Source organism: Amblyraja radiata, chromosome 23, assembly GCF_010909765.2.
Source record: "Amblyraja radiata isolate CabotCenter1 chromosome 23, sAmbRad1.1.pri, whole genome shotgun sequence".
Classification (NCBI taxonomy): Eukaryota; Metazoa; Chordata; class Chondrichthyes; order Rajiformes; family Rajidae; genus Amblyraja; species Amblyraja radiata.
In genome coordinates, this window is record NC_045978.1 from 38,983,208 (window position 1) to 39,001,792 (window position 18,585).

Below are 18,585 nucleotides of genomic sequence, written 5' to 3' on the forward strand. Positions count from 1 at the left end.
CAGAATTATGTGACATAGAGAAGTCATGGGTGAGGGATCCATCTACAACAGCAAAGGGGGAAACCACATTTACTAAAGGAAGTGGAGATATTGAATGTCCTAGAGTGGAAAGCCTGATTTTGGGAGCAGATGTGTCGGAGATGCTCTACACATTTAAATCTTCTGGACCACATGTGAGATAATTAATAAGTTAGAGGCCCACTTGGTGGGGACTCCAACAGCATGCTGGGATATTGGCACCCAACACACCCGGCCTGCACTACCCATACATCCAGCAGGATGCTCTGGCTTCTCCTCTGTTCCTAAAGCTAGGGAGTCTCTATTTCCCACAAATTCCTTAAACCTAGGGTGCTCCATTCTCCTGCTATAACACCAGAGCCTTGGGCCACCTGTCCTATGCTGACCCTAATCGCGTATGACCACTGTATCCCATAATCTTTGCCAAGTCCATGGTTCTGCTCCACACTCTCCCTGAACCCACTGTACCAAAATCCACACGGCATTAGCCTCTTGATATCCCTCGCAAGATGTTGTTGTGTCTCCCACATTGTCTCTATCTCGTCTATCAACCTAACAGTAAATTCGCCGTGTGTAGGAAGGAACTGCAGATGCTGGTTTAAACGAAAGATTGAAACAAAAAGCTGGAGTAGCTCAGCAGGTCAGACATACTGGAGAAAAGGAATAGGTGACGTTTCAGGTCAAGACCGTTCTTCAGACTATGCCAGGTTCTGACAGCACAAACTGCCAGGTTTAAGGCCAGCCTGAAGCAATTTTCTGGAAGTTCAGTGGTTTCGTTTGAAAATTCTTGAAGATTTTCCTTTTGCAAGCAGAGGGACAAGAGGCCAAAACCATTGTGTTCATTTATTGTTAGCCTGTCAGAACTATTAAATTAGTTTTTAGTAATTGAAGTTTACATTAATTTATAATGCAGTGACCATTTTAAAGTAACAATGGGTTTTTATGATATAGACCCATATTAATGCTGAGGCTCAAGAATTGACCAAGGCTGACATTTTTCAACCAAAGCACATTGACAAAAGCACAAAATCATCAATCTCTGTCTTTTAATAAAGGGCGGCACAGTGCCGCAGTGATAGAGTTGCTGCCTTACAGTGCGAGAGACCCAGGTTCGATCCTGACATGGGTGCTGTCTGTGCGGAGTTTGCACATTCTTCCTGTGATCACTTGGGTTTTCTCCAGGTGCTTCAGTTTCCTCCCACACTTCAAAGACGTGTAGATTTGTAGGCTAAATGGCTTCAGTAAATTGGCCCGAGTGCGCAATATTGAACAAGTCAGCAAGACAAAGCAGATAGTGATTGACTTCAGGAAGTGAAGCGGTACACATACCCCAGTTTGCATTGTATCACCACTTCCTGGACCACCCATATTAAAGCACACCAACACTTCTACTTCCTTAGAAGGCTTAGGAAGTTTGGCATGCCCCCAACAACTCTCACCAACTTCTACAGATGCACCATAGAAAGCATTTTATCAGGATCCATCACAGCCTTGGTTTGGGAACAGCTCCATCCAAGACTGCATGAAATTGCAGAGAATTGTGGACGCAGCCCAGACCATCACACAATCCAACCTCCCTTCTATTGACTCCATTTATACCTCACGCTGCCTCGGCAAGGCCAGCAGCATAATCAAGGATGAGTCGCACCCTGGCCACTCCCTCTTCTCCCCTCTCCCATCGGGCAAAAGGTACATAAGTGTGAAAACGCACACCTCGAGAATCAGGGGTAGTTTCTTTGCAGCTGTTATCAGACAACTGAATCAACCTACCACAACCAGAGAGCAGTTCTAATAATAATAAATTTTATATTTAATGGGCGCCTTTCATACAAAATCTCAAGGACACCTTACATAGTAATCGGAATAAAAACATATAATCGGAGTAAAACAAGTAATTAAAGACATCACAATGACACAAATTAAAAACAGAATTCAATCCAAAAACAGAAAATCAAAAACACAGTGTGAAGAGAGAGCAGCGGCAACCAATTCGTGCCAGCGTCCACTCTCCCTTCACGGCAGCCATCTTGGACACAGACCTACAAGACTACAGTTAGACAAAAAAAAAATCATCCCCCCACAGTGGATAGCACTGTGGAGGAAGGCACAATGTCCAGTCCCCACCCCATGTTCACCCCAAAGTCAGGCCTATTGGGGCCACCGCAATTGCCTGTACGGAGGCCCGATGTCCCTGGCCGTTCTCACCGGGTGGTCTTGCCCCGCGTCGGGAGAGTCCTTTCGACGGCTTGGCCACTTGGAACGGCCGCTTCTTGGTTGGAGCCCGCGGCTGCCGAAGCCGACCAAGGCCGCGCCGGTTTGGCGCTCCCAGGCTCCCGATGACAAAGTCGGCGTCCGCTCTCCTCACTGCCGCCTTGCCGCCTCTACGCACGCCGCCTCTCCGCTCCGCAAACCCGCGGAGTTCTGAACAACTATCTACCTCATTTGGAAACCCTCGGACTATCTTTGATCGGACTTTACTGGCTTTACCTTGCACTAAATGTCATTCCCTTATCATATATCTATACACTGTAAATGGCTCAATTGTAATCATATATTGCCTTCCCACTGATTGGTTAGCATGCAACAAAAGTTATTCACTGTACCTCGGTACACGTTACAATAAAATAAAATAAACGTGTGTGGGTGATAGTTGATGGGCAAGAGTGACCATAATATGGTTGAGTTCTCCATTAGGATGGAGAGTGACATTGTTAAGTCAGAAACAAGGGTCCTGAACTTAAAGAAAGGTAACTTTGAGGGTATGAGACATGAATTGGCCAAGATAGACTGGCAATTGATTCTTAATGGGTTGACGGTGGATATGCAATGGAAGGCATTTAAAGACTGCATGGATGAACTACAACAATTGTTCATCCCAGTTTGGCAAAAAAATAAATCAGGGAAGGTAGTGCATCACTGGATAACAAGGGAAATCAGGGATAGTACCAAAACAAAAGATGAAGCGTACAAATTAGCCAGAAAATGCAACCTACCAGAGGACTGGGAGAAATTCAGAGTCCAGCAGAGGAGGACAAAGGGCTTAATTAGGAAAGGGAAAATAGATTATGAAAGAAAACCGGCAGGGAACATAAAAAACTGACTGCAAACGCTTTTATAGATATGTGAAGAGAAAAAGATTAGTTAAAACAAATGTAGGTCCCTTGCAGTCAGAAACAGGTGAATTGATCATGGGGAACATGGATGTGGCAGACCAATTGAATAACTACTTTGGTTCTGTCTTCACTAAGGAAGACATAAATAATCTGCCGGAAATAGCAAGGGACCGGGGGTCAAATGAGATGGAGGAACTGAGTGAAATCCAGGTTAGCCGGGAAGTGGTGTTAGGTAAATTGAATGGATTAAAGGCCGATAAATCCCCAGGGCCAGATAGGCTGCATCCCAGAGTACTTAAGGAAGTAGCCCCAGAAATAGTGGATGCATAGTGATAATTTTTCAAAACTCTTTAGATTCTGGAGTAGTTCCTGAGGATTGGAGGGTAGCTAATGTAACCCCACTTTTTAAAAAGGGAGGGAGAGAGAAAATGGGGAATTACAGACCAGTTAGTCTAACGTCGGTAGTGGGGAAACTGCTCGAATCAGTTATTAAAGATGGGATAGCAGCACATTTGGAAAGTGGTGAAATCATTGGACAAAGTCAGCATGGATTTATGAAAGGTAAATCATGTCTGACGAATCTTATAGAATTTTTCGAGGATGTAACTAGTAGAGTGGATAAGGGAGAACCAGTGGATGTGTTATATCTGGACTTTCAGAAGGCTTTCGACAAGGTCCCACATAAGAGATTAGTATACAAACTTAAAGCACACGGTATTGGGGGTTCAGTATTGATGTGGATAGAGAACTGGCTGGCAGACAGGAAGCAAAGAGTAGGAGTAAACGGGTCCTTTTCACAATGGCAGGCAGTGACTAGTGTGGTACCGCAAGGCTCAGTGCTGGGACCCCAGCTATTTACGATATATTAATGATTTGGACGAGGGAATTGAATGCAACATCTCCAAGTTTGCGGATGACACGAAGCTGGGGGGCAGTGTTAGCTGTGTGGAGGATGCTAGGAGGCTGCAAGGTGACTTGGATAGGCTGGGTGAGTGGGCAAATGCATGGCAGATGCAGTATAATGTGGATACATGTGAGGTTATCCACTTAATCCACATACCATTCGCAGGCAGTGAAGAAGGCGAATGGTATGTTAGCATTCATAGCAAAAGGATTTGAGTATAGGAGCAGGGAGATTCTACTGCAGTTGTACAGGGTCTTGGTGAGACCACACCTGGAGTATTGCGTACAGTTTTGGTCTCCTAATCTGAGGAAGACATTCTTGCCATAGAGGGAGTACAGAGAAGGTTCACCAGACTGATTCCTGGGATGTCAGGACATTCATATGAAGAAAGACTGGATAGACTCGGTTTGTACTCGCTAGAATTTAGAAGATTGAGGGGGATCTTATAGAAACTTACAACATTCTTAAGGGGTTGGACAGGCTAGATGCAGGAAGATTGTTTCCGATGTTGGGGAAGTCCAGAACAAGGGGTCACAGCTTAAGGATAAGGGGGAAATCTTTTAGGACCGAGATGAGGAAAACATTTTTCACACAGAGAGTGGTGAATCTCTGGAATTCTCTGCCACAGAAGGTAGTTGAGGCCAGTTCATTGGCTATATTTAAGAGGGAGTTAGATGTGGCCCTTGAGGCTAAAGGGATCAGGGGGTATGGAGAGAAGGCAGGTACAGGATACTGAGTTGGATGATCAGCCATGAACATATTGAATGGCGGTGCAGGCTCGAAGGGCCGAATGGCCTACTCCTGCACCTATTTTCTATGTTTTTATGTTTACCTAGCTAATTGAAGGACCGTTCAGAAGCATGACAACAGAGGGGCAAAAGCAGTTCTGGTAGCGTATGCATTCAAGCTTTTATATCTTCTGCTTGACAGGAGCGGGAAGAGGAAGGAATGACCAGGGTGGAATATTTGATTATGTTGGCTGCTTTTCAGAGGAAGTGTGAAGTGTAGATAGGGTCATTGATGGGGAGTCTGGTCTGTGTAATGGACTGAGCAATACCCACAACTTGCTCTTTGGAAGAGCTGATCCTAAACCAAGCTGTGATGCAACCCAACTATATGCCTTCTGTGGCACATCTGTGCAAGTACGCAGAAGTCTTTGGAGACATTCTGAATTCCCTCAGTCCCCTGAGGAGGTAGAGGCATTTGTGTGCCCCCTTGGTTGTCACTTCAATGTGGTTAGACCATAACAGATTGGTTATATTATATTTAATTCCACTGGTGTGAGAGTCTAGGGACCAGGGGTCATGGCCTCAGAATTAAAAGGCGCACTTTTAGAAAGGAGGTGAGGAGGAACCTCTTCGGTCAGAGGGTAGTTAATCTCTGGAACTCATTGCCACGAGGGCTGTGGAGGCCAGGTTTGTGGATATTTTTAAGGCTGAGATAGACACATAAATTCTTGATTAGGAAGGGTGTCAAGGGTGATGGGGAGAAGACAGGAAAATGGGATTAGGAGGCAGAGATCAGCCATGATTGAATGGCGCAGTTTACTTGATGGGCCGAATGGTCTAATTCTACTGCAATAACGTGTGAGCATGAAGCTCTCAACCATTTCCACGATGGCAGCATTGATACTGATGGGCGATGCACACTTCCTGAAGTCAATAGGTAACTGTGCTTCTTACATAAAACATTGTCTAAAATGCAGATGAATTGGAGACCTGTGTGTTTTAGTTTATTAGGAATTCAATTTCCTGAGGCTCCTAAGTGGTTTAGTAATCCTGACACAACATCCCAGGGTGAATTCCCACTGTGTGCAGTGTTGAGGCTGTCATTATAGAACAGGCTGAAAATCCAGGAGGATACTGCCTGGAAATATGCAGTCAACCCTCTAGCTATTTGCCTTTCTTTACCCAGTTGGTAGGACAGCTTGATGTTAAAGGATGGTTAAATGCCAAACAACAGATAACTAAATACCTGATGTGCTGAATCATATTAGTAATGCCTGACACAAATCTCTCATCCCCATTGATTTCTAATTTGTTAATCCACGTGGATTTAATAGCTTGCAAATTTAATTACTCTGCCAGAATCTCAAATTCTGTAAAAAATTAATTGAAGAAAGAGGTGCAATTTAATAAAAGCACAAAATGCTGGAGAGACTCAGTGACTCAGGGTTAACCTTCTATGTACATTTAACTCCCAACCCTGAATCCCACTTATGACGTCATAAGTGATAGTAGCAGAATTAGGCCATTCGGTCCATCTAGTCTACTCCGCCATTCAATCATGGCTGATCTATCTCCCCCTCCTAACATTCTCCTCCCTTCTCCCCATAACCCCTGACACCCATACTAACCAAAATATATCTATCTCTGACTTTAAAATATATCAATTGACTTAGCCTCCACAGCCTTCTGTGGCAAAGAATCCCACAGATTCATCACCCTCTGAATAAAGAAATTCCTCCTCATCTCTTTCCCAAAGGAAGGTCCTTTAATTCTGAGGCTGTGACCTCCAGTCCTAGACTCGCCCACAAGTGGAAACATCCTCCCTCTTTCACCTTACTCCTGTCCCCTTGCACCCACATCCCTCCCTCCAGCTTCATATTTCACTCCTCCTCTCCTCTCCTTAACTGACACCCTTTTGTTTTCTTTTCATCTCCAGCCTTTGTCTCATACTCCAACCATCTTAGTTTAGTTTAGAGATATATCGTGGAAACAGGCCCTTCGGCCCACCGAGTCTGCACCGACCAGCGATCCCCGCACATTAGTCAAGTCAAGTCAAGTCACTTTTATTTTTATAGCACATTTAAAATACAACTCTCGTTGACCAAAGTGCTTTACATTGGTGGAGGTACTAACGTTATACAACAGTGGTTCATAGACTAAGTACATACATAAATAAATACATATAGCCCTCCCTCAGAGGACATCAATAAAGGCTTGAGGGTAAAGATGAGTTTTAACACTATCCTACACACATGGGACAATATAAACTTATACCAAGCCAATTAACCTACAAACCTATACGTCCTTGGAGTGTGGGAGGAAAACCCACGATCTCAGCGAAAACCCAGGTAGTCATGGAGAGTACGTACAAACGCCGTACAGACAGCAGCCGTAGTCGGGATCAAACCCAGGTCACCAGCGCTGCAAGCACTGTAAGGCAGCAACTCTACCACTTCACCACTGTGCCGCCCTGATCAAACCCTCCTCAGAAATATAAAAAAAGACAATAAGTTCTGAAGTAAATCAGCGGGTCAGGCAGCATCTCTGGATAGGTGACGTTTCGGGCCGGGACATTTCTTCAGACTGATTGTGGTGGGTGGGAGAGAATGGTGGAAAAGAGAAGGGGCAGGAGAAAGCTTGGTGAGTTAAAGGTGGATACAGGTGAGGGGGGATTTCGATCGGTAGATGGCTAGACAAATGCTAGAGATGAAAAGACAAAAAGTGTGAGATAAATATAGAAGAAATGCAAATTGTGAAGCTAGAGGAAGGAATAAGGGTGGAAACGGAGGGGGAGGGAAAAAATGAGTGTGTGTTCTGCTGGGGCATTGGAAAGAGAGGCCATGGGGGGTGGGGGTATTAGGTTTGAGGTTAGTTACCAGCATCTCTGGAGAATGGTTGATGTTGGAATGGGTGACGTTTCAGGTCTGGAGCTTTATTCAGACGGGAAAAGTCTGAAGAACGATCCTGACCTGAAACGGCTCCTATCCATTTTCTCCAGAGATACTGTCTCGCCCACTGAGTTACTCCAGCATTGTGTCTGTTTTTGCAGATCAGCATCTGCAGTTCCTTGTTTCTAACTCCTCACATGAATCCTTGCCAGGTTTTGTCCCGGCCCCACCTCTCTTCCAGCTTTCTCTCCCGTATTCCAATCAATTTGAAGGTAGGTCCCAACTGAATGTCGCCAGTCCATTCCTTCCCCAGTTGATGCCAAGCCTGTTGAATTCCTCCAACACTTTGCTCATGTTTCCAGCATCTGCGATTTCTTGCATTCACAATTTAATAAAGTTTCTTAGCTTCCCACCTCAAAAGAAAGGCGCAAAGATAAGTCATGCCTTAGAAGCCATGGAAAACTGTGCCCCACCACCCACACCTATGGCTTTCCTCCAATTATTTCGAATGCATGGTGGAATTTCCTTGCATTATGCTATAAAAGACAACTTGTGTCTCAGATAGCACCTCTGGAAGGTGTAATCTCAATACTCTGTTGGTTGAATCACTCTGATTCTAGCTACATCACTCAGAAATAGAAAAATAGAAAATAGGTGCAGGAGTAGGTCATTCCCAATGTTCCCAACATCGGGAAAAATTTTCCTGCATCTAGCCTGTCCAATCCTTACTTTCAGTGACTGATGTACAACGACACCTAAGTCTTGTTGCAGCTCCCCTTATGCTAATCTTACACCATTCATAGAAACATAGAAACATAGAAAATAGGTGCAGGAGTAGGCCATTCGGCCCTTCGAGCCTGCACCGCCATTTGATATGATCATGGCTGATCATCCAACTCAGTATCCCATCCCTGCCTTCTCTCCATACCCCCTGATCCCTTTAGCCACAAGGGCCACATCTAACTCCCTCTTAAATATAGCCAATGAACTGGCCTCAACTACCTTCTGTGGCAGAGAATTCCACAGATTCACTACTCTCTGTGTAAAAAATGATTTCCTCATCTCGGCCCTAAAAGTCTTCCCTCTTATCCTTAAACTGTGACCCCTAGTTCTGGACTTCCCCAGTTCAGTTAATAATCTTCTTTCTTGTTCTTGCCACCTAAGTGGATAACCTCGTATGTTTGAACACTACAGCGGCATGTAATGTGCATCTTCAGTTTCGGACTTTTGATGGCAATAGAATTCAAGTGGGGCAAGTCAAACTGAGTAGAGGAAAAATGTGCATGATCTGGCAGCAGATGCTGGACTGTGAGATGATCACTACTCTTCTGCATGCTTCTGGGATCTAGACTATCTGCCACAACATCTCAATCCATTGGTCAAAGATCACCAGCATTTTCTCTGCCAAATCCTCCAAATTCACTCGTAAGGCAAGCAAACTAACAGCAATGTCTCTCTCAGGCTAATCTCTGTGGCAATGAGACCCAAAGCTTGAGGTGGCTCTCATTGGGGTGGGGCTTTGGTGGGTTGGGCTCAAAGGAAATCAAGAGCCAAGAGTGTTTAATTGTATCGAAAAGGTACAATTACATTTTATTTGTAGAAGCACAACAGGTTGGTAAACCCCGTACTCAACATAGCATAATATACAATCTAAGAAAATGTTTAATTTAAAAATACAGTGCAAAACAAAACAAAAGCCCGAACGCCCCAATACAACCAAGACAGTTTGCAGTTTTCAGTGGCCTGATAGTTGGTGGAAAGAAGCTGTTTCTGGACTTGAAGGTTATGGTTTCAGACTCCACCTTCTTAGACAATAGACAATAGACAATAGACAAAAGGTGCAGGAGTAGAACATTCAGTCCTTCGAGCCAGCACCGCCATTCAATGTGATCATGGCTGATCATCCCCGATCAGTACCCCGTTCCTGCCTTCTCCCCATCTCCCCTGACTCCGCTCTATTTAAGAGCCCTATCTAGCTCTCTCTTGAAAGTATCCAGAGAACCGGCCTCCACAATTCCACAGACTCACAACTCTCTGTGAGAAAAAGCGATTCCTCGTCTCCGTTCCAATGGCTTACCCCTTATTCTTAAGCAGTGGCCCCGGTTCTGGACTTCCCCCATGTTTCGGGAACATGTTTCCCGCTTCTGGCATGTCCAAACCCTTAATAATCTAACGTTTCAATGAGATACCCTCTCATCCTTCTAAACTCCAGAGTACAAGCCCAGCCGCTCCATTCTCTGAGCATATGACAGTCCCGCCAACCCGGGAATTAACCTGGTGAACCTATTCCCCACCACCCACCCCTATGACCTCCCTCCCATTATTTCGAATGCATGGTGGAATTTCCTTGCATTATGCTAAAAAAGACTGGTGACTCATATAGCACCTCTGGAAGGTGTTTTCTCAGTACTCTGTTGGTAGAATCAGCAATGACTGGTTCCCGGTGGGCGGCGCGACTCACGTCGCAGCGGCCTCTGCAGTCCGTTTGTCTTTTTGTTATTTTTTGTCCCGTTTTAATGTAGTTTTTATTATTTTTTTGATGGGGTATGTGTATGCGGCCTCCAGCAGGAATGACCTGGGGCTCCAGTCACGGAGCTGCGGACCTATTCACCATCATGGAGCTGGCCGAGTCCGGAGCGGGAGGAGCGGTGGTGGCGCGCTGCTGTGACCCGACCCCCGGCGATTCGGAGGCTTACCGCAGGTCTGGCAGACAGTAATATCGGGAGCCCGCGGGTCCCTGGTGGGAGACCGCTTTTCGAGGCTTCTGCAATGGCGACTTCACCCGCCCGAGTCGCGGGGTCGAGGAGTGCCTGGAGTGGGGCCTTACATCACCGCCCCGCGCGGTTTGGAATGGCTGCGGGACTTTGCTAGAGCCCGCTGAGGGCTCCAACAACAAGACCCGGAGCGTGGCCTTGCATTGCCCGGCGTGGCTTTAATGGCCGCGGGACAATTGCCATCGCCCGCCGGTGGCTTTGACTCTGACATCGGGAGGGGAATGGGAAGTGCAGGGGAGAGATACGTTTTTTTGCCTTCCATCACAGCGAGGAGGAGATGCGCTGTGATGGATGTCTGTGTAAATTGTGTTGTGTCTTGGGTCTTTTTTTTCATGTGTGTATGACTGCAGAAACAACATTTCATTTGAGCCTCTATGAGGTTCAAGTGACAAATAAATTGTATTGTGTATTGTGTATTGTGTATTGTGTATTGTGACTAGCTACATCTGAAATAGAAACAAAGAAAATAGGTGCAGGAGTAGGCCATTCCCAATGTTCCCAACATCGGGGGAAAAAATTCTGTATCTGGCCTGTCCAATCGCTTAAGAATTTCAAGTTTCTATAAGATCGCCTCTCAACCTAAATTCACGTGAATATAAGCCCAGTCGACCCATTCTTTCATCATATGTCAGTCTCGCCATCTCGGGAATTAACCTGGTGAATCTACTCTGTACGCCCTCAATAGCAAGAATGTCCTTCCTCAAATTAGGGGACCAAAACTGCACACAATACTCCAGGTGTGGTCTCACTAGGGTCCTATACAACTGCAGAAGGACCTCTTTGCTCCTATACTCCTCATCTTGTTATAAAGGCCAACATGCCATTCGCTTTCTTCACTGCCTGTTGTACCTGCATGCTTACTTTCATTGACTGATGAACAAGGACACCCAGATCCAGTTGTACTTCCCCTTTTCCCAACTTGACACCATTTAGATAGTAATCTGCCTTCCTGTTTTTGCTACCAAAATGGATAACCTCACATTTATCCACATCAAACTGCATCTGCCATGTATCTGCCCACTCACCCAACCTGTCCAAGTCACCCTGCATTCTCATAGCATCCTCCTCACAGTTCACACTGCAACCCATCAAAGGCAGCCAGCATCATCAAGGACCCACACCACCCTGGTCTTGCCCGCATTTTTGTAAGCCCATCGACACCTCTAGTTCCTGAAGACCAAAGTCCAATTGAAGATTGAGGAGATTTGGCATGTTGACGAATACTCGCTTGAACTTCTACAGGTGTAAGGTAGAACACACGTAAACAGGAAGCATCACGGCCTAGGTCGGCAACTCAAATGCCCAGGAATGAAGGAGATTACACAAACAGTGGAGGACACTGCCTGGTCCATCACGGGTACTGACCTTCCCACCATCGAAGGGATCATTTGAAGGCAATGCCTCAAAAAGGCAGCCAGCATCATCAAGGACCCACGCCACCCTGGTCTTGCTCTCATTTTATATAAAGAGTTGGAACAATGATGTAACCTTGCTGGAAATCAGACAACACTAAAATTGCATAATAGGAAGGAACTACAAATGCTGGTTTCCATCGAAGATAGACACAAAGTGCCGGAGTAACTCAGTGGGACAGGCAGCATCGCTGGAAAGAAGGAATGGGTGATGTTTCGGGTCGAGACCCGTCTTCAGACTTAATTAATAACACTAAAATTGTGTCTGTAGATTCATAATATGGTTTGCATACCATCTTGAAGCATGGAGATGGAGATGGAGACAAATTACTGGGACAGATGGACTGCTCTACAATCTATCGTGATTAACAAGGCACGGTTGTGAGGTCAAGAGATATAAGTCAGTGGTGCTGCTCCCAGATTTCTGCTGGAGTGACTGTGCTGTAACTATGATGTCCATTGTACCTCTGGACAGATAGAATCCTTCTGTATCTCCAGGACCCATTGGATGTCTGGGAAGAGGTGTTGAGGAGAACCTGGCAATGGCCTTCTTGTGGCAAACAGCAGGAAGACTTCAGTCCATTTATGGACAAAAACCATGAACGTAAGGTGTTCCTGTATTGGAAGCTCCACATGCCTCAAAGAAACAAACCCCCAGCTCAACAGGCTCCTGAAGATCAAAAGACACCATGGACCTAAGGGATAGATGTGGTTGGAAAATGCAAGGTGACCTCCATTACTCACTCATACCTGTGACATGCATTGGTTCTTCAGCACTGTTGGTCATCATGAACCTTCATCGGCGGGACAGCGGTGGAGAGAGTCAAATATCCTGGTCTTGCAAATCTCTGAAGACCCGTCCTGGCCTCAGCTCATTGATGCAATCATAAACTCCATCCCTCCCCCACCCAAGTCGCACCAGCTTCTCATTTTCACTCAACCAACAGCTAACAATGGCCTGTTTCCTTTATCATTGTTACATTTTTGCATCTCTTTCATTCATTGTTCTATATCTCTCTACATCATCGTCTATATCACTCGTTTTCCTTTGCCGTGAATTTCAGTCTGAATAAAGGCCTCGACCCGAAACATCACCCATTCCTTTTCTCCAGAGACGCTGCCGGTCCCGCTGAGGTACTCCAGCGTTTTGTGTCTATCTTTGGTTTAAACCAGCATCTGCAGTTCCTTCTCACCATGAACAATTGAACTGATCAGCCTATGAATTGACCTTGCATCTGAGCTGAAGGAGATGACATCATTCATATACAGGGAGGATTCAATCTGAATGCACCCACTCTCTGCATCCTTCCATTTGGATTCAGCAAAGGTGCTGACTGCACTGTGGACGTCTGTGTAGAGGAGTTTAAGGTAGAGGGAGTTCAAGGAAGAAGAACCTCCTGATGTTCTCCTTAGTTGCATCCCACCATTGGAAGTCAAAAAGGGGCTCCAGGGTTCCCCAATCTTCAAAGTACCTCTTTAGTTTCCTGTTGTTCCCTGTGGTTGGCATGTTAACCTTTAACTTACCTCCTCCTCTCTGTTTTTAGACCCTCCTTTAAGTGACATGAAGCCTTAATGAGACAGTGCAGAGAACAAGGCGGTCACGGTGGTGCAGTGGTAGAGTTGCTGCCTTACAGCGCTTGCAGCACCAGAGACCCGGGTTCAACCCTGACTACGGGTGCTGTCTGTATGGAATTTGTACCTTCTCCCCGTGACCGTGTGCGTTTTCTCCGAGATCTTTGGTTTCCTCCCACACTTCCAAAGACGTCAGGAAGTTTGTAGGTTGTGCAAGGAAGGAGTGCACATGCTGGTTAAAATCGAAGGTAGACACAAAATGCTGATTAACTCAGCGGGTGAGGCAGCAATCTCTGGAGTCTGAAGAATTTTCTCTTGAGAGAAGACCCTGGACAGATTGAGTGAATGGGCAGATGCAGTATAATATAGATAATATTATCGGAGTGGCGGCGCGGCCCTGGCTGCAGCGGCTCACCTGCAGTCCCATTTGTTTGTGTTTTTTGTGTTGTTTATTTTGTTTTGGTTAGTCTAGTTTTTGTTTCTTAGTTTGTGTTTTGGAGGGGGGGGTTGTAACGGGGTTTGCAGTCTCTCCCTGCGGGGGAATGCGACTTTTTTGTCGTATTCCCCTTCCCTGCCTCCGTCTGCGCTGAGGCCTAATGGAGCTGATGGCCTCGAGGCTCCGGAGGCAGAGCCCATCAGGACTCGCCCTGAGCTCGCTCCCGTGAGGGTGGTCCGGCTCAGGGCTGGAACAGTGCTCCCGTGAGGGCGGCCAGCCCAAGGGTGGAACGAGGCTCCCGTCGGAGCAGCCGAACTCGGGGAGGTGCGGCGCTCGCAGCCCGAGGGAGGTTCGGCGCCCATGTCGGGGCGGCCCGGCCCAAGGGAGAAGCGACGCCCAAGTCGGGGCGGCCCGGCCCGGGGTAGAAGCGACGCCCAAGTCGGGGCGGCCCGGCCCGGGGAAGGAGCGACGCCCATGTCGGGGGCGGCCCAGCCCGAGGCTGAAGACGGCACGATACTCACGTGAGGGTGGCTGGGACGGTGTTCTGGCGGTGGTTCGGCCGCGGGCCAGCGGCTGCGTCTGCAGGACTGGTGGGCGGCAGCTTCGACCACCCCGGGCCGCGGTGTTTGAGCCGCGGGACTGTTTGTGCCATCGCCCGGGGGGTATCGCCTCAGCGCAGAGGGAGAAGAGGAGGGAAGAGACTGCAGACCTAAGACTTTTGCCTCCATCACAGTGAGGAGATGCTTGGTGGACTCACTGTGGTGGATGTTAATATGTGTTTATTGTTGTTTTTATTGTATTATATGTATGACTGCTGCAATTTCGTTCAGACTTCGGTCTGAATGACAATAAAGGCATATCTATCTATATCTATCTATCTATAAATGTGAGGTTAATCACTTTGGCGGCAAAAACAAGGGGGCAGATTATTATCTCAATGGGGTTAGGTTAGGTAAGGGGGAGGTGCAGCGAGACCTGGGCGTCCTTGTACACCAGTCACTGAAACTTGGCGTGCAGGTACAGCAGGCAGTGAAGAAAGCTAATTTCACTTACAAAATTCTTAAGGGGTTGGACAGGCTAGATGCAGGAAGATTGCTCCCGATGTTGGGGAAGTCCAGAACAAGGGGTCACAGCTTAAGGATAAGGGGGAAATCCTTTAAAACCGAGATGAGAAGAAATTTTTTCACACAGAGAGTGGTGAATCTCTGGAACTCTCTGCCACAGAGGGTAGTCGAGGCCAGTTCATTGGCTATATTTAAGAGGGAGTTAGATGTTGCCCTTGTGGCTAAGGGGATCAGAGGGTATGGAGAGAAGGCAGGTACGGGATACTGAGTTGGATGAGCAGCCATGATCATATTGAATGGCGGTGCAGGCTCGAAGGGCCGAATGGCCTACTCCTGCACCTAATTTCTATGTTTCTATGGAATGTTGGCCTTCATAATAAGAGGATTTCAGTATAGGAGTAAAGAGGTTCTTCTGCTCTGATGAGACCACATCTGGAGTATTGTGTACAGTTTTGGTCTCCTAATTTGAGGAAGGACATCCTTGTGATTGAGGCAGTGCAGTGTAGGTTCACGAGATTGATCCCTGGGATGGCGGGACTGTCATATGAGGAAAGATTGAAAAGACTAGGCTTGTATTCACTGGAGTTTAGAAGGATGAGAGGGTATCTTATAGAAACATGTAAAATTATAAAAGGACTGGTCAATCTAGATGTAGGAAAACATTTCCCAATGTTGGGTGAGTCCAGAACCAGGGGCCACAGTCTTAGAATAAAGGGGAGGTCATTTAAGACTGAGGTGAGAAAAAACTATTTCACCCAGAGAGTTCTGAATTTATGGAATTCCCTGCCACAGAGGGCAGTGGAGTCCAAATCACTGGATGGATTTAAGAGAGAGTTAGATAGAGCTCTAGCGGCTAGTGGAGTCAAGGGATATGGGGAGAAGGCAGGCATGGGCCATGATCACAATAAATGGCGGTGCTGGCTTGAAGGGCCGAATGGTCTCCTCCTGCACCTATTTTTTTTAATTTTTTTTTAATTTTATTTTATTTTTATTAGAAGTACAATAAGTTACAGTAATACACACCACATATATCTTATTACATTTGTTGTACCCCTTCATTTTTTGAGCTTTAAGAAAGATAGAAATAAAAGAAGTAAGGAAAGTGAGAAAGAGTCGTGATAGTGCAGAAAAGTGTTGGGAATAGAAAGCCCATTAGAAAGAGAGTTAGAGAAGAAAGTTAAGAAATAGACCCTAGAAAAGAAAGAAAGAAAGAGAAACAATCACTCTATTATAATAAAAAAATCCGCAAAAAGGGATATACCAACCATATTTTTCACCCCCCGTTACCAGATCCTGGCACCATTTATTTTTTAAATTACTGTTGCACCTTATGCTTGTAGTAAGTCCATAAATGCAGACCACGTCTTTTGGAAGTGGTCTGCTTTGCCTGCGAGGAGGAGTCTCATATCTTCCAGTTGAAGTGTTTCGAGTGCACCTATTTTATATGTTTCTATGTTTCTCGACCTGAAACGTCGCCCATTCCTTCTCTCCAGAGATGCTGCCTCACCTGTTGAGTTACTCCAGCATTTTGTGTTTACCAGGTTTGTAAATTGTTCCTCGTGTGTGAAGGATAGTGTTATTGCGCGGGGATCGCTGGTCGGTGCAGATTCGGTGGGCCAAAGGGCCTGTTTCTGCACTGTACCTCTAAACTGAACTAAAAACTAAACTAAAAACTAAACTAAAAACACTGTAATGCATCATTGTATTTGAACCTGACTGCCTTCAACACAAAGAAAAAGTCTAACAGAGACAGAACTGAGCAGACTGGTTTCAACCTGCCATGGGGTTTATGAGGGTCTCTGAAGACAGACATCGTCAGAAGAATGCAGACATCGTTAGAAGAGGTGGGAGATGTGGGAGGGCCATAAGCTGCCTATCTGCAGATTTGTGGAGCACTAGGGGACCAAGAACTTGGCTGAGTTTCCAGAGTGATTTGATTATCAGTAAGTGCTATTTACCATTGATCACAGACACATGCCTTCAGCAGCACTGTGAACCAAATATTGATGGCAATTGTTGGAAATGTCAATGCAGAACTTTTCATACTAGCTGTCACTTGCCCAGAGTGTATGAATCAAGGACCAGACGACATGTTTAAGGTGAGGGGAGAAAGATTTAATCAGAATCTGAAGAGTAACTTTTTCACACAAAGGGTGGTGGGTGTATGGAACAAGCTGCCAGAGGAGATAGATGAGGCAGGGACTATCCCAATATTTAAGAAACAGTTAGACAGGCACATGGATAGGACAGGTTTAGAGGGATATGGACCAAACGCTGGCAGGTGGGACTCTTGTAGTTGGGATATGTCGGCCGGTGTTGGCAAGTTGGGCAAAAGGGCCTGTTTTTATGCTGTATCACTCCATGACTCTATCACTCTATATGTGTTTATATCAAGTCAGGGTTTCCTTCTGACCAGTGCAATATGACAATATCACCAAGGTAACAAACCAAATCACAAGATGAAGCTGCGGTGTCTGGATCTACCCGCCACTGGTATCAGAAGATATATGAACAAGCAGATTGGAGATAAGTGCAGACCTCTGAAAGAGTGAGGAGAACTTGCTGAGTGTCTGGGTGATGGTTGTCCTGAGTTCTTGCTAAAATCATGGAGAATTAATGGATAACATGCAGAATTATAGGGTAGCTAGTTTTCAGAACAGCAAACAGAGATATACCAAGTTTAGTTTAGTTTAGAGATACAGCACAGAAACAGGCCCTTCGACCCACCGAGTCCGCACCGACCAGCGATCCCCACACATTAACACTACTCTACACACACACGGGATAATGTTTACATTTACCAAACCAATTAACCTACAAACCTGGACGTCTTTGGAGTGTCGGAGGAAACCGGAGATCCTGGAGAAAACCCACGCAGATCTTGGGGAGAACATATAAACTACAGATAAGCACCGGTAGTCGGGATCGGACCCAGGTCTCTGGTGCTGTAAGTCAGTAGCTCTACTGCTACGCCACCATGCCGCCCGGTGTTTTAGTCAAGGATTTAAGCATGGATGGTACAAAATACAGAGGTCATAGTGAGGCACGACAGTTACCGTATTTCATGTAATATCATATAGAGTCAAGGAGCTACACAGTATGGAAACAGGCCCTGCGACCAAACTCGTCCATGCAAGGTAATCCCACTTGCATGCTACCTCCTTACTTACTTACTGCCTATTATGCCTCATGGCACGTAGGGCAGCAATGAAGGTCCTCCACTCCTGTCAATTCTGGGCTAGCTTCTGGCACTACCCCAGATCAGGTCCATTGTTTTAATTTCCTCCTCTACAGTTCGACGCAGGTGGTTTTCGGTCTCCCTCTTTTCCTTTTCCCTTCCAGTGTCCAGTGCAGGGCTATTCTTGGGATGCTGTCTGGTCACCATTGACATTCATCCCACATCAGTCGATAGCCCTGGAAGTCCATCACGCCCAGTAGTGTTGATTCCTTCAGTTGCTGTTTCTGTAACATATTTGTTTTACGAGACAGGGTTGTTGGCCCTGTGCTCAACCTCCATCCAACCTGGAGGACCAGTGGATCGCTCTTCGTCTCGCCTCTACCCTTTGACCTGCCCAGCATGGGAGACCCTAACAGGAGACGAATCTCCCGCTGGCATAGCTCTAGGGGTCACTGAGACATACAAGCTCCCCGACCACAACAAGGTTGCAATCCAACA